Consider the following 16,944-nt stretch of genomic DNA (forward strand, 5'->3'; position numbering starts at 1 on the left):
GCTTTGTATTAAGCTTCGGTTTAAAGGAACATTATGGCTGTTTTGAACTTCTATCCAGAGCACTAAAACTTTCTCTATGCCAGCAATAAGGCTGTTCTCTTTTCTTATTTGTGTGTTCATTAGAGTGGCACTTTTAATTTCCTTTAAGAACTTTTCCTACGAGTTCACAACTTGGCTAATTGTTTGGCACAATAGGTCTAGCTTTTGGCCTATCTTGACTTCTGACATGCCTTTCTTGCTGAGCTTAATTATTTCTAGCTTTTGGTTCAAAGTGAGAGACGTGCAACTTTTCTTTCACTTTAAGACATAGGGGCCACTGAAGTGTTATTAATTGGCTTCATTTCAATATTATTGTGTCTTATGGAATAGTGAGGCCTGAAGAGAGGGAATGAGGTAGGGGAATGGCTAGTCAATGACGCAGTCAGAATACACACTCATCTATTGATTAAATTGGCCATGTTATGTGGACATGGCTCGTGGCACTCCAAAACAATTACAATGGTAACATGAAAGTTCACTGATGACATATTAGCATAACAAATATACTAATAATGAAAAAGTGTGAAGTATTGTGAGAATTACAAAACATGAGACATAGACACTAAGTGAGCCCATGCTGTTAGAAAAATATCTCTGATACACTTGCTGTACGCAGGGTTGCCACCAACTTTTGATTTTTTAAAAAAATGCAATATCTGCAAAATGAAATAAAGGGAAGCACAATAAAATGAGGTATACTTGTTTACGTGTGAGTCTGTGTACATATGGGTGTATGTGTGTGTGTTGCATATATATGCGGTATTTTTTTTCAGGGAGTAGCAAGGGAAACATCCACATAGGAAACTTGCTTGCAGACATCAAATGAGGACTCAAGGACTCAATTAGCACATGATACTCAGCTTTCCTGCAAATTTTATAGTCACTCCTTAGGAAATTATGTATAATTATTTCACATAATATGTGCATGTCAACAAATTACACCTGATGAGTGCAAAAACAAACATGTACATGATTTGTTTTTGCTGTTTTTAGGAATAAGTCACAATTATAATAGTAGAAGCAATATTGAAAGTGGAAAATATACGTAAAAATATCTCTGTATGCCACCTGTGAAAGTGGTTCTTTTAGCAAAAGGAAACTCATATAATTTCATGATTTTACAGGAAAGAAAACAAAGCAAACTTCAGAAAAGAAAATTTCACATCTAAAAATGCATACCATAAACTGGGACCTTTACTAAACCATAGGCATAAATACTATTGAAAAGAGGATTGTTCAAAGGTGACTTTTGTTTCCATTCACCCTCAATGGGCAGGTGTTGGAATTGCTATAAAAAGTCATTATAGAGATAAGTAGCTTTAGATCCCATGCCATTACTTTCATCATTCATAAGTGTTGTTTGCACTTGCTTTAGTACACATTTGCTTTGTTGATTTATTTTGCTATTTTCTCCCATGTGAGGTAATAAAACTGCTACAAATGATTCCCCTCAGTCATTTCAACATTATTTTGTATCAGAATTTGAAATATAAAACAAGGGCACTGCTGTACTAGAGTGCAAAGCACCAGGGAAAACTGATAACCATCTTTGTAAATGGGTGGCAGAAATGGCAAAAATCTGTGTTTCTTGGTTTTTAGGAGCATCTTAGTTTCTTCTGTTATTATACTAATCAAAAATAAGAATTGTCTAAAAATTGCAGATATACATGGGAAAGAATCCAAGAATCTCTCCAATATATCGGAAACTTGTTAATTATGCATGATGTCTATACGTGTGATGAGGTGGAAATGTTGTTCTTGCCTAGTATCTTCAGTGTCTCTGGAGCCGCCTAAGCTAGTGTTATTATACAAATAACAGGAAAAAAAAAAACAGATTTTATGGTAAATAATTTAAGGTTAAATGTGGGGTTCAAGAAGTGTAAAATGTTTAACTTACGAGGAAGATAAATTACTTCAAACAAATTTGCTACTAACAAGATTACTTCATGTTATATAAGATGAAATGAACAGAATTATAAAGAAAAAAATAAAATTCCAAATTATCTATTTTTCCTTTATCGTGCCTCACTGCCATGCTACCTTTTAGATCAACATTTAGCATATACATTATTATTATTATTATTATTTTTATTATTTTGATTCAGAGTTTCACTCTTGTTGCCAAAGGTGAAGTGCAATGGTGTGATCTTGGCTCACTGCAACCTCCGCCTCCCGGATTCAAGCAATTCTCCTGCCTCAGCCTCCTGAGTAGCTGGGATTACAGGCATATGCCACCATACCTGGCAAATTTTTTGTAGTTTTAGTAGAAACGGGATTTCACCATGTTAACCAGGCTGATCTTGAACTCCTGACCACAGGTGATCTGCCCGCCTCAGCCTCCCAAAGTGCTGGGATTACGGGCGTGATTGCGCCAGGCCAGCATATACATTAATTTAACCTGTATCCCTCTGTCACGGTTTTCAACTAATGATTCTTCTCTTTATTTCTACCAAATCCTTCTAGTGACTATGGTAATCTTTTTATTCTTTCTACATATTACAATTATCTAGGAAGTATGAGAAAATAGAAATTCCTTACTCCAAACCATCACATAGGAATATGTTCATCTTCATATTATACATATTTTTGTGATTCCCTTGCACATGTGCTGTCTGTACCTCCTAATACATGAAAGAGAAAGTAATAATGTAATACAGTCCAATATAACGTGATTTCAAAGACCAATGGGTTAAAAAATCTTTATTTATTAAATAGTTGCTGTGATGCATGAGGTAAATTAGACCTCTAGATATTAATTTAAATTGCTTTTGAAAATAATAAAAACACATTACTATTTGTTCACTTAATACATAATAAAATTTCAGTGTATTACAAAGTATTCAGTGACAGAGTCAAAATTCTAAATCTAATCTTTTATGTCTCTTATGGCCTCAGGGGTAAACAGCTATGCCAATTAAACATCTTAGAAAGTCCAGATATGGATAGATAGATAGATAGATAGATAAATATTATATTAAATATATATATGATAGCAATATATATGAGAGTCTTTCTGTCTTTTAAAGATTAATTTATTACACAGTAATATAAATATGTCTCCAATATTGGAATTATTAAATGTTTATCTAAAAATCAAACTTAAATGAATGTGATATCTCTTATAAACCTAGATCAAGTAGCTTTCATTCTGTAATGATTAGCACTAAACTCTTCTTCTTGCAGGTTCCAACTGCCTCTTAACCTCTGAAATTAATTTTTATATTTGAGAATCGATGAATTAATTGAATAGTTATACTTTGGTCCTGTTCCGTATCTAGAGACCTCCCAATTCTGGTTGCTTTTGAACTGCAGCCTTGCTAATTTTTCTTACTATTCTTCCAAGTAATCCAAATTCTTTTTTGGACTCACTGAGCCTGATGTCAAATATATACTGATAGAATTTTTCGAAGGGGACTCACCTTCTGCTAGCCTGCCTTGCATGATACTGCTCACTCCTGGGTTCTGTGTCACCATGTTGCAACACCACCATGTTCTGGTCCATGGGCAGTAGTAGATGCATGTAGATGTTGCTCTGCATTCAGAAACTGCTCCATAAAATAGATAACACTTCCTTCCTTCCCCTATACCTTGAATTACAGAGTTTCCCCAATTCTGTATCCAGTTTTATTTTTTCTTCTGCTTTTAAATACTTTTGATACATTATCGTTTTTGGAGGTCCAACCAAGTGTGCACACACTGCACTAAATGACCTCTAGCTCAGTGCTCTTTCCACCATATTCCGATGCCTTCATAGCCAACACCGAAACACTAAAAAACATCACAAACAATTCAACTGGCTGGAGATCAAAATGCTCGGGCAATATTTTAGTAGTACCTGTGAGAAAGAAAGAGTTCTGTGATATGAAGAGGAGAGAGTTAAAGCAGCATGAAACAAATAAAAGTAGATGGCTGGAGACAAAATTGATTATTGTATTTCATAGTACTCTGTGGAGGCAACTCTGTCTTGACCTCACATGTTTCTCCAAGCCCTTCCAAATTGTATTATTTGGTACACATTGCTCGACTAAATGTTTTTCAAAAGGCTCCATAAACTTCTCACTGCTGCCCATTGACTACAGGGACTCAGAGGTGAGAGGGAGAACCTGAGGAAAAAAAAAAAAACACACAACTTTTTTTTCAATTTTGCAAAGGTGCTTATCATCAGAAGTATTTCTGATAACAATGAAAAAATGCTTTTTAGAAATACAAGTTCTCTTTATTTCTGTAAATCTTATTTACTGTTTGCTCATTGAAGACAAGAGGTGTGGTTTTACTAGTGATTAGCAAGTTTTAGAACTGGGCTAATAAATATCATATAAATATTGCCATAAGATATAATGCAAGCTATTATTGCAAGCTTATATGAACAAATCATTAATTGGTAATGTTTAATTCACAGGTGACACTTACCTAAAGATTTTCCAAGGAAAATTATCTTGAATTAGACATGAGAAAAAGTTGTATTCTTTTTGATTTGACAAATAAAATGGTACTTTTCTTTAAAAGAGAGTATGCATCACATGTTTCTGTTTGTTTTGCAAACTATGACACTGACTAACTGTGGCAACTCTCTTATGCCAAACTCTTTTTTTAAAATCTCTTCTTTTCTTAGCCTGGAACAGATTTCTGTCTTTGCCCTTATAGTAATTGTTCTTTCTTTGTTTTCTGCATTTTATTAAAGTTATTTCAATTAATTTGTAAGTAAAACAAAATAGAGAAGAGAAATGTTTATCCTCAGATCAATATTTGACTCCATGTAGGTAACCATCAAAAAACTGAATTGTGAATTGACAAATTTTATCTCCTGCATCAGAAATTTGAAGTTTTCTTTTTTCCTTTTATTTCCGTTGCCATCCTCTGAACAATCACTTTAAGGGCTTGGAGACTTCATTATACTAACTTCTACCTTTTATAAAAATAGAAAAAAAAATCTAATATTCACCTTTATATTTTAGCAGAAATCAGTGTATATTATGCATTAAATATACCCAATTCATTTGTTAGGTTGTTTAGCTCAAATTGTGAATTATAAGCCAAGCTTGACATCATGACAAAAATGTTAGACCTTAATAAGGAAAGGGAAAGGAATAGGCATTGGTAATGTCATGAATCAGTATAGATAAGTGAATATATGTATATATAAAAATTATAGAAGTAGATATATACACACACATATGTATATAGATTATCCAAAGCAATGTGTATTAAGTGTATGCAAGAAACAGATTGAGTATGTATTAAGAATATATGTAAATATAGACAAAGAAAAACAAAATAAAAGAGCATCTATTCAGACTATATGGATAGATTGGTAGAAAGGTGAGAGAGAATACATATACTGCAGAACCAGAACTGAAAGTAGTTCCCTTAGAGATTCTTCAAGGAAAGTGGCAAGTGTTGAATCTTATTAATCGAATATATAGTGGAAGAAGTGTTCAAATGTATTGGAAGAAGTATTAAATTGCAATGAATTATTTACTTATTTGATGACACATTTTAAAATCTACCCTTGCAATTATAAAGTGTAATTTTAAAACCACCATATTTTGCTTGATTAAATGAACATTTATTTAATCTCTGTTATATAAAATTTATGGTGTGCCTTCTAAAGATTACCAAGATATAATCACTAATGTCCTGGAGCTGGCTCCCACCAGGTCACTGGAGCCAACTGGGCATAACTCTTTCCAACTCGGTTTTCATGAATGCCAAATTGGTAGTTTGAAATATGCCATGGTGAGAGAATTTGTAGAAATGAAAGTAAACTAAGGGTTTCTTTATTTATTATTTGTTTTTGACAGCCATTTAAAGATTTCTTACTATATCATTGAGTATAATAGTTATTCATTAATATCTATAATATTCTTTTGCCCCTTTAACATTTATCTTACATTCTGGGGTACATGTGCAGGATGTGCAGGTTTGTTAACATAGGTAAACGTGTCCCATGGAGGTTTGCTGCACAGATATTCTAAGATGACATACATTCTTCAAAATTTTTAGGTAGAAAATTTCTCTTTTATTCATTTTGCATAAAAATACTTTTCTTCACAGTCTGGAATTACTAATAAGATAATGTCATATTAATAAACATTTACTACCTTTCCAAGAGAAATATGTTAAACAATGATGCATTTTTCAAAATCTGTACTTGTGCCACAGAAAAAATAAATTTCTACGGAAGCAAATGAAACAAAATTATTGATGATAATAATTAAATACAAAATCATGTTGCACAATAACTCTAAGTTTAATGTAGTTTTATGTTTCTGTCATTCTTTTTACTGATAAATCAGGTACATTGATGTTTGTATATAATTTAGTAGGGTATTGGAAAACTTTACTAGAAAAAAATGCAAACACTAAAAGTAAAGCTACTTGAAATTTGAAGCATTTTTGTAAAAAAGCATTATAATAAATAACTTATCAGGAACGAGTCAACAAAAAAGTTTCTTACTCTTCTGTCAATTTATCTGCATAATAGAAACATTAAACCTTTGGAAATGAATTTGTGCATTTTGCAGTTACTGTTAGATAATTCTAGTATGACCCAGATCTCCAGCTGCTATTGGAATCTCTGATAATAGAATGGCCAAAATGTTCTTCTTTATTCTTTCTGATACATGATATTGTCCCAGCCTTTGGTTTGATTGCACAGTATTCCTCCCCTGACTATTCCCAGGCTCCATGGCTAGAACATTGCAAATAATTATTGATCATGAGGCAAGTCTTAGCACTCATGTGGTTCCTCAAGTTCTTCCCTGAAGAGATATTTTACAAGATAAACATTAGATTATTTTAGATGCAGTTACCAACACGCAAGAACAACAACAACAACAAAACCAGTAATAAATCTTTCACTGTTTTGTCCTCCTAGAATCCAAAATAGATGAACAGCCATAGGTGCTTTCACAATTGATAAATTCATATTTCTTATTACCACCAATGACAGAAAGCATATAGTTTCCTCCTTTCTCTGTCCCCATCAGGGAGTTTTCATATATCTCAAATTTACTACTGTCCTTTAACAGGTTTTTACACATTCTGAATTTTTAATGCAGTTGTTTCAAATATTTAAAAACAACACTGAGCTTTTTAATCCTAAACCATGCTTATTTTAACAGCTTTTAATGTCTAAATAAAATGTTAATGTTATTTCTTTTAAATTTCTTCTTTAATATTTTTAAAGTACATTTTTTCAAAATAGGTATTATTTGTTACAAGATTGTGTCCATAACAAGCTATATAGAAGCATTTTTTTAAGTAGTGAAAATTAGTTGTGCAAAGAAACCAAAACAAAATACCATCCTAAATTTTAAAAAGTGTGTTACACTGTATCTATGCAGGACATTGGCTCACTTTTTGATGGCATTGTTTTTCTCTTGTAAATTTGTTAAAGTTATTTGTAAATTCTGGATTAGCCCTTTGTCAAATGGATAGACTGCAAAAATTTTCTCCCATTCCCTAGGTTGCCTGTGTACTCTGATGGTAGTTTCTTTTGCTGAGCAGAAGCTGTTTAGTTTAATTAGATCCCATTGGTCAATTTTGGCTTTTGTTGCCATTGCTTTTGATGTTTTAGTCATGAAGTCTTTGCCCATGCCTATGTCCTGAATGTCACTGCCTAGGTTTTCTTCTAGGGTTTTTATGCTTTCATGTTTTATGTTTAAGTCTTTAATCCATCTTCAGTTAATTTTTGTATAAGGTGTAAGGAAGGGGTCCAGCTTCACTTTTCTGCGTATGGCTAGCCAGATTTCCAAACACCATTTATTAAATAGGGAATTCTTTCCCCACTGCTTGTTTTTTGTCAGGTTTGTCGAAGATCAGATGGTTGTACATGTGTGGTATTATTTCTGAGGGCTCTGTTCTTTTCCATTGGTCTATATATCTGGTTTGGTATCAGTACCATGCCGATTTGGTTACTGTAGCCTTGTAGTGTAGTGTGATGTCAGGTAGCATGATGCTTCCAGCTTTGTTCTTTTTGCTTAGGATTGTCTTGGCCATATGGGTTCTTTGTGGTTCTATATGAAATTTAAAATAGCTTTTTTTCTAATTCTGTGAAGAAAGTCAATGGTAGCTTGATGGGAATAGCATTTAATCTATAAATTACTTTTGGTAGTATGGCTATTTTCACGATATTGATTCTTCCTATACATGAGCATGGATTGTTTTTCCATTTTGTTGTGTCCTCTCTTATTTCCATGAGCAGTGGTTTGTGGCTCTTTTTGAAGAAGTCTTTCACATCCCTTGTAAGTTATATTCCTAGGTATTTTATTTTTTTGTACCAGTTGTGAATCCAAGTTTACTCTTGATTGGGCTTTCTGCTTGTCTGTCATTTGTGTATAGGAATGTTTGTGATTTTTTGCACATTGATTTTGTATCTTGAGACTTTGCTGAGGTTGTTTATCAGTTTAAGGAGTTTTTGGGCAGAGACGATGGGGTTTTCTCAATATACACTCATGTCGTCTGCAAACAGACACAGTTTGACTTCCTCTCTTCCTATTTTAATGCCCTTTATTTCTTTCTCTTGCCCGATTGCTCTGGGCAGAATTTCCAATACTATGTTGAATAGGGGTGAGCGAGGGCGTCCTTCTCTTGTGCCAGTTTTCAAAGGGAACGCCTCCAGTTTTTGCCCATTCAGTATGATATTGGCTATGGGTTTGTCATAAAAAGTTCTTATTATTTTCAGATATGTTCCATTGATACCTAGTTTATTAAGAGATTTAGCATGAAGTGGTGCTGAATTTTATTGAAGGCTTTTTCTGCATCTGTTGAGATAATCATGTGGTTTTTTGTCGTTGGTTCAGTTTATGTGATGGATTATGTTTATTGATTTGTGTATGTTGAACCAGTCTTGCATCCCAGGGATGAAGCTGACTTGATTGTGGTGAATAAACTTTTTGATGTGCTGTTGGATTTGGTTTGCCAGTATTTTATTGAAGATTTTCGCATCGATCTTCATCAGTGATATTGGCCTGAGATTTTCCTTTGTGTGTGTATGTGTCTCTGCCAGGCTTTGGAATCAGGATGATGCTGGCTTTACAAAGTGAGTTACGAAGAATTGCCTCTTTTTCTATTGTTTGAAGTAGTTTCAGAAGGAATGGTACCCGTTCCTCTTTGTACCTCTGGTAGAATTAGGCTCTGAATCCATCTGGTCCTGGTTTTTTTTTTTTTTTTTTTTTTGGTTGATAAGCTATTAATTACTGCCTCAATTTCTGAATTTATTATTGGTTTAGTCAGGGATTTGACTTCTTCCTGGTTTAGTCTTAGGAGGGCGTATGTGTCCAGAAATTTATCCATTTCTTCTAGATTCTCTAGTTTATTTGTGTAGAGGTGTTTACAGTATTCTCTGGTGGTAGCTTGTCTTTCTGTGGGATCAGTGGTGATATCAGCTTTATCACTTTCTATTGGGTCTATTTGTTTCTTCTCTATTTTCTTCTTTATTCATCTGGCTAGTGGTCTATCTATTTGTGTTTTTTTTTTTTCCCCCAAAAAACCAGATACTGGATTCACTGATTTTTTTTGACGGGTTTTAGTTTTGTGTCTCTATCTCTTTCAGGTCTGCTCTGATCTTAGTTATTTCTTGTCTTCTGCTAGCTTTTGAATTTGTTTGCTCTTGTTTCTCTAGTTCTTTCGATTGTGATGTTGGGGTATCTATTTTAGATCTTTCCTATTTTCTGATGTTGGCATTGAGTGCTATAAAAATCCCTCTAAACACTGCTTTAGCTGTGTCCCAGAGATTCTGCTACATTGTGTCTCTGTTCTCACTGATTTCAAAGAACTTCGTTATTTCTGCCTTAATTTTGTTATTTACCCGGTAGTCATTCAGGAGCAGGTTGTTCAGTTTCCAGGTAGTTGTGCGGCTTTGAGTGAGTTTCTAAATCCTGAATTCTAATTTGACTGTACTGTGGTTAGAGAGGCTGTCTGTTATGATTTCCATTCTTTTGCCTTTGCTGAGGAGTGTTTTACTTCCAATTATGTGGTCGATTTTAGAATAAGTGTTATGTGTTGCTGAGAAGAATGTATATTCTGTTGATTTGGGGTGGAAAGCTCTGTAGATATCTATTAGGTTCACTTGGTCCAGAGCTGAGTTTGAGTCCTGAATATCCTTGTCAATTTTCTCTCTCACTGATCTGTCTAATATTGACAGTGGGATGTTAAAGTCTCCCACCATTGTTGTGTGGGTGTCTAATTCTCAACAACAACAACAAAAACTCCTGCAGTTAACTGGGTGTCTGCCCAATGGCCACCTAGTTTTGTGCTTGAAACCCAGGGCCTTGGTGGTGTAGGCAAATGAGGGAATTTCCTGGTCTGTGGATTGCAGAGACCGTGGGAAAAGTGTAGTATATGAGCTGGATAGTACAGTTTCTCACAGCTTCCCTTGGCTGGGAAAGGGGGTCTCTCCCACTCCTTGCATTTCCTTGGTGAGGTGACGCACCACCCTGCTTCTGCTTGCCCTCTGTGGGCTGTATCCACTGCCTAACAAGTCCCAATGAGATGAACAGGGTACCTGAGTTGGAAATGCAGAAATCACCCACTTTCCGTGTTGGTCTCACTGGGAGCTGCAGACCAGAGCTGTTCCTATTTGGCCATCTTGCCAACAGAATTTGAAAATCAACCTCATTCTTCTTTATGGCTGCATAGTATTCCATGGTGTATATGTATCACATTTTCTTTATCCAGTCTATTGTTGATGGGCATTTAGGTTGATTTCATGTCTTTCTTATTGTGAGTAGTGCTGTAGTAAACATATGCATGTGTCTTTATGATAGAACAATTTTTATTTCTTTGGGTCTATCTCATAGGTTTCTTATTATGCTGATTTAATTTATATTTTTACTTCTGTAAGACTTTTAAAGTTGTGATTAGAAATACTACTTCTCTTTCATATGTATACTTGTGCCATGTTGCTGTGCTGCACCCATCTACTCGTCATTTACATCAGGTATAACTCCCAATGCAATCCCTCCCCTCTCCCCCCTCCCCATGATAGGCCCCGGTGTGTGATGTCCCCCTTCCCGAGTCCAAGTGATCTCATTGTTCAGTTCCCACCTATGAGTGAGAACATGCGGTGTTTGGTTTTCTGTTCTTGTGATAGTTTGCAAAGAATGATGGTTTCCAGCTGCATCCATGTCCCTACAAAGGACACAAACTCATCCTTTTTTATGGCTGCATAGTATTCCATGGTGTACATGTGCCACATTTTCTTAATCCAGTCTGTCACTGATGGACATTTGGGTTGATTCCAAGTCTTTGCTATTGTGAATAGTGCCACAATAAACATACGTGTGCATGTGTCTTTATAGCAGCATGAATTATAATCCTTTGGGTATATACCCAGCAATGGGATGGCTGGGTCATATGGTACATCTAGTTCTAGATCCTTGAGGAATTGCCATACTGTTTTCCATAATGGTTGAACTAGTTTACAATCCCACCAACAGTGTAAAAGCGTTCCTATTTCTCCACATCCTCTCCAGCACCTGTTGTTTCCTGACTTTTTAACGATCGCCATTCTAACTGGTGTGAGATGGTATCTCATTGTGGTTTTGATTTGCATTTCTCTGATGGCCAGTGATGATGAGCATTTTTTCATGTGTCTGTTGGCTGTATGAATGTCTTCTTTTGAGAAATGTCTGTTCATATCCTTTGCCCACTTTTTGATAGGGTTGTTTGTTTTTTTCTTGTAAATTTGTTTGAGTTCTTTGTAGGTTCTGGATATTAGCCCTTTGTCAGATGAGTAGATTGCAAAAATTTTCTCCCATTCTGTAGGTTGCCTGTTCACTCTAATGGTAATTTCTTTTGCTGTTCAGAAGCTTTTTAGTTTAATTAGATCCCATTGGTCAATTTTGGCTCTTGCTGCCGTTGCTTTTGGTGTTTTAGACATGAAGTCTTTGCCCATGCCTATGTCCTGAATGGTACTACCTAGGTTTTCCTCTAGGGTTTTTATGGTATCAGGTCTAACATTTAAGTCTCTAATCCATCTTGAATTAATTTTCGTATACGGAGTAAGGAAAGGATCCAGTTTCAGCTTTCTACTTATGGCTAGCCAATTTTCCCAGCACCATTTATTAAATAGGGAATCCTTTCCCCATTTATTGTTTCTCTCAGGTTTGTCAAAGATCAGATGGCTGTAGATGTGTGGTATTATTTCTGAGGACTCTGTTCTGTTCCATTGGTCTATATCTCTGTTTTGGTACCAGTACCATGCTGTTTTGGTTACTGTAGCCTTGTAGTATAGTTTGAAGTCAGGTAGCGTGATGCCTCCAGCTTTGTTCTTTTGACTTAGGATTGTCTTGGAGATGCGGGCTCTTTTTTGGTTCCATATGAACTTTAAAGCATTTTTTTCCAATTCTGTGAAGAAACTCATTGGTAGCTTGATGGGGATGGCATTGAATCTATAAATAACCTTGGGCAGTATGGCCATTTTCACGATATTGATTCTTCCTATCCATGAGCATGGTATGTTCTTCCATTTGTTTGTGTCCTCTTTTATTTCACTGAGCGGTGGTTTGTAGTTCTCCTGAAGAGGTCCTTTACATCCCTTGTAAGTTGGATTCCTAGGTATTTTATTCTCTTTGAAGCAATTGTGAATGGAAGTTCATTCATGATTTGGCTCTCTGTTTGTCTGTTACTGGTGTATAAGAATGCTTGTGATTTTTGCACATTAATTTTTTATCCTGAGACTGCTGAAGTTGCTTATCAGCTTAAGGAGATTTTGGGCTGAGACAATGGGGTTTTCTAAATATACAATCATGTCATCTGCAAAGAGGGACAATTTGACTTCTTCTTTTCCTAACTGAATACCCTTGATTTCTTTCTCTTGCCTAATTGCCCTAGCCAGAACTTCCAACACTATGTTGAATAGGAGTGGTGAGAGAGGGCATCCCTGTCTTGTGCCAGTTTTCAAAGGGAATTTTTCCAGTTTTTGCCCATTCAGTATGATATTGGCTGTGGGTTTGTCATAAATAGCTCTTATTATTTTGAGGTACATTCCATCAATACCGAATTTATTGAGCGTTTTTAGCATGAAGGGCTGTTGAATTTTGTCAAAAGCCTTTCTGCATCTATTGAGATAATCATGTGTTTCTTCTCTTTGGTTCTGTTTATATGCTGGATTATGTTTATTGATTTGCGAATATTGAACCAGCCTTGCATCCCAGGGATGAAGCCCACTTGATCATGCTGGATAAGCTTTCTGATGTGCTGCTGAATCCAGTTTGCCAGTATTGAGGATTTTTGCATCAATGTTCATCAGGGATATTGGTCTAAAATTCTCTTTTTTTGTTGTGTCTCTGCCAGGCTTTGGTATCAGGATGATGTTGGCCTCATAAAATGAGTTAGGGAGGATTCCCCCTTTTTCTGTTGATTGGAATAGTTTCAGAAAGAATGGTACCAGCTCCTCCTTGTACCTCCGGTAGAATTCAGCTGTGAGTCCATCTGGTCCTGGACTTTTTTTGGTTGGTAGGCTATTAATTATTGCCTCAATTTCAGAGCCTGCTATTGGTCTATTCAGGGATTCAACTTCTTCCTGGTTTAGTCTTGGAAGAGTGTGAGTGTCCAGGAAATTATCCATTTCTTCTAGATTTTCCAGTTTATTTGTGTAGAGGTGTTTATAGTATTCTCTGATGGTAGTTTGTATTTCTGTGAGGTCGGTGGTGATATCTCCTTTATCATTTTTTATTGCATCTATTTGATTCTTCTCTATTTTCTTCTTTATTAGTCTTGCTAGCGGTCTGTCAATTTTGTTGATCTTTTCAAAAAACCAACTCCTGGATTCATTGATTTTTTGGAGGGTTTTTTGTGTCTCTATCTCCTTCAGTTCTGCTCTGATCTTAGTTATTTCTTGCCTTCTGCTAGCTTTTGAATGTGTTTGCTCTTGCTTTTCTAGTTCTTTTAATTGTGATGTTAGAGTGTCAATTTTAGGTCTTTCCTGTTTTCTCTTGTGGGCATTTGTGACACAAGTATACATATGTAACAAACCTGCACGTTATGCACATGTGCCCTAGAACTTAATAACAATAAAAAATAAATAAATAAAAATAAAAAAAGAAATACTAGTTCTCTTTCATTGTTTTAACCTTTTATTCCTTCAATTTTATTAGTATGATTTTCTTTGTTTCTCTTCTGTAGTATGTGATTATTTGGCTCACCCTTATTTCCCATTTTCTGGGTTATTTTTAAATTATTTTTGATTTCTGACTTTCTAAAATGAAGTATTATTTTCTCTCTGTAAATAATGTGTGTAGAGACTTTATTTATGTAGGTTTTTTTTTTTTTCCTGTGGTTTTTGTATGCCCTGAGATGAACTGGGAGAGTGTTTTCAGCAACTGAAAAGTTTTGATTGCAATTCTTTATTTTTAAATATATTTGATGTTCCTCGATTGGCATGATGGTTAATATTGAATGTGAACTTGATTGAACTGAAGGATGCAAAGGTGTTGTTCTAGGTGTTTCTGTGAGGGTGTTCTAGGTGTTTCTGTGAGGGTGTTGCCAAAAACGATTAATATTTGAGTCAGTGGGCTGGGAAAGACAGACCTACCCTTAATCTTGGTGAGCGCCATCTAATCAGCTGCCAGTGTAGCTAGGATAAAAGCAGGCAGAAAATCATGAAAGGACTAGACTGGTCTATCCTCCGACTTACATCTTTCTCCTGGGCTGGATGCTTCCAGCCCTTGAATGTCGGACTCCAAGTTCTTCAGTTTTGAAACTCAGACTGGCTCTCCTTGCTCCTAAGCTTGCAGGCGGCCTATTGTGGGACCTTGTTATCATGTGAGTTAATACTTAATAAACTCCTCTCTCTCTCTATATATATATATCCTATTAGTTATGTCCCTCTAGAGAACCTTGACTAATACCGATTTTGGTACCAGGAGTAGTTCTAGAGGAATAGAATGTTAAGTTTGGAGTTCTTTTGTTGGTTTTGGGATTTCTGGATTTGGCTGATTAATATGATTGGACTGAAAAATACTAGGGACTCTACTTCTAATAGTATGGAGAACACTGATAGTCCTTGGCATTAACTGTTTAGAGAGTTATGCAAAATAAATGCATTTGACACTCCTGATTCACCCCTCATGAGAGGCAAGGAGTTTAGTGACTCTACACATAATACCTTTAACCATATGTGGAGAACCAAAGAGCATAATGAAGCTGGTTGGTTGCTCCTAAGTTCAGTGGACAAAGTGATGAAAGAAAATGATGAACTCAGAGTTTCTAACTCTTAGCTTCAGAAGCAGATACTGAGCCTCAAATCTGCTAAGATTGCCCTGAGTGAGAGTCTTATCTCCTGTAGAGAAAGAGCTGAAACTGTGAAAAAACAAACACAAGCTCTTAGTATGCGAGTGGCTGACCTGCAATAAAAGGTGTATGTATAGCCTCACTAGGTGTCTCCTGTTAAAGTGAAAGCATTGATCAGAAAAACATGTGAGACTGCAACTTGGAATACAGACGTATGGCAGGACCCTAATAAAGCTGGGGATGCTGAGTTTATAAACTATGAGGAACCTTTTTTTTTGCTAGAAGACACAGCTTCCCCTTCCACAGTCACAGCAACATCCCCTCCTAGACCCATGCTGCCATCAGCCTTTCCACCTTTGTCTGAGGAGATAAACCCTGCACTGCCTGAGGCAATGATGATGGCCTCCCCTGAGGCAGTTGCCAGGTAAGATAATGTTGATTCTTTCTCCTCGGGAGGCACCCCCAACACCCCTGTTTTCTTCTAGACCTATAACTAAACTAAATCCCCAGCAGAACCCTAGAGGTGAGGTTGAGAGTGAGACCCATGAAGATGTGTGCTACACTTGAAAAGAATTGCTTGAGTTTTCTAATTTATATAAGCAGAAATCTGGAGAACAGGCATGGGAATTGATATTAAGAGTGTGGAATAATGGTAGAAGGAACATAGAGTTGGATCAGGCTGGATTTATTGATTTGGGCCCATTAAGTAGAGACTGCATTTAATGTTGCAGCTTGGGGAATTAAAAAAGGCTCTAATAGTTTATTTGATTGGTTAGCTGGAATATGGATTAAAAGATGGCCCACTGTGAGTGAGCTGGAAATGCCTGATCTACTTTGGTTTAATGTAGAGAAAGGGATCCAAAGCCTAAGGAAGATTGAGATGGTGGAGTGGATTAGTCACTTTGGACCTCCTCATCTTAGCTGGGAGGGTCCAGATGATATATCCTTAAGTAATGCCTTGCAAAATAGATTTGGGAGTGCAGCACCTGCACCTTTGAAGAGTCCTATAATTGCTCTTCTCTGTATGTCAAATCTAACAGTGAGAACCACAGTCACTCAACTACAAAATTTAAATACAATAAGAATAATTGGATCCTGAGGAGCCAGGGGCCAAGTTCAAACATCAAAGGCAAGGCGGGTATAGTTACTGTAATGGACAGCAAAGGCAAAGCAGAAATCAAAATAGTCTGACTCATGTAGAGATCTGGTGTTGACTAGTTAATCACAGTGTTCCTAGAAGTGAAATTGATAGGAAACCTACTGCATTCATACACAAGTTATATAATCAGAAAACTTCTAGGTCAAATGGATAAAAAAATTAATTTGAATTATAAGAACAGAATCATGACACCTCAATCAATTTCCAGACGTGAGCCAGTTTATACACCCAAAAATCCCTTGAATGAAGGGGAGACCACATCCCTTTGAGAACGGATCCCACTACACTACCAACAATTTATGCTGTTAATCTTCTCCATCCTTCCTCAAGGGTAACTGTGCATTGGGGAAATAAATATGACCAGACATTTTAGGTACTATCAGACACTGGATACGAGCTGACATTGATTCCAGGAGACCTGAAACGTCATTGTGGTCCTCTAGTTAAAATAGGGGCTTATGCAGGTGAGGTAATTAATGCAATTTTAGCTCAAGATTGACTTACAGTGG

This window comes from Macaca thibetana, chromosome 15 (genome assembly GCF_024542745.1).
Source record: "Macaca thibetana thibetana isolate TM-01 chromosome 15, ASM2454274v1, whole genome shotgun sequence".
Lineage (NCBI taxonomy): Eukaryota > Metazoa > Chordata > Mammalia > Primates > Cercopithecidae > Macaca > Macaca thibetana.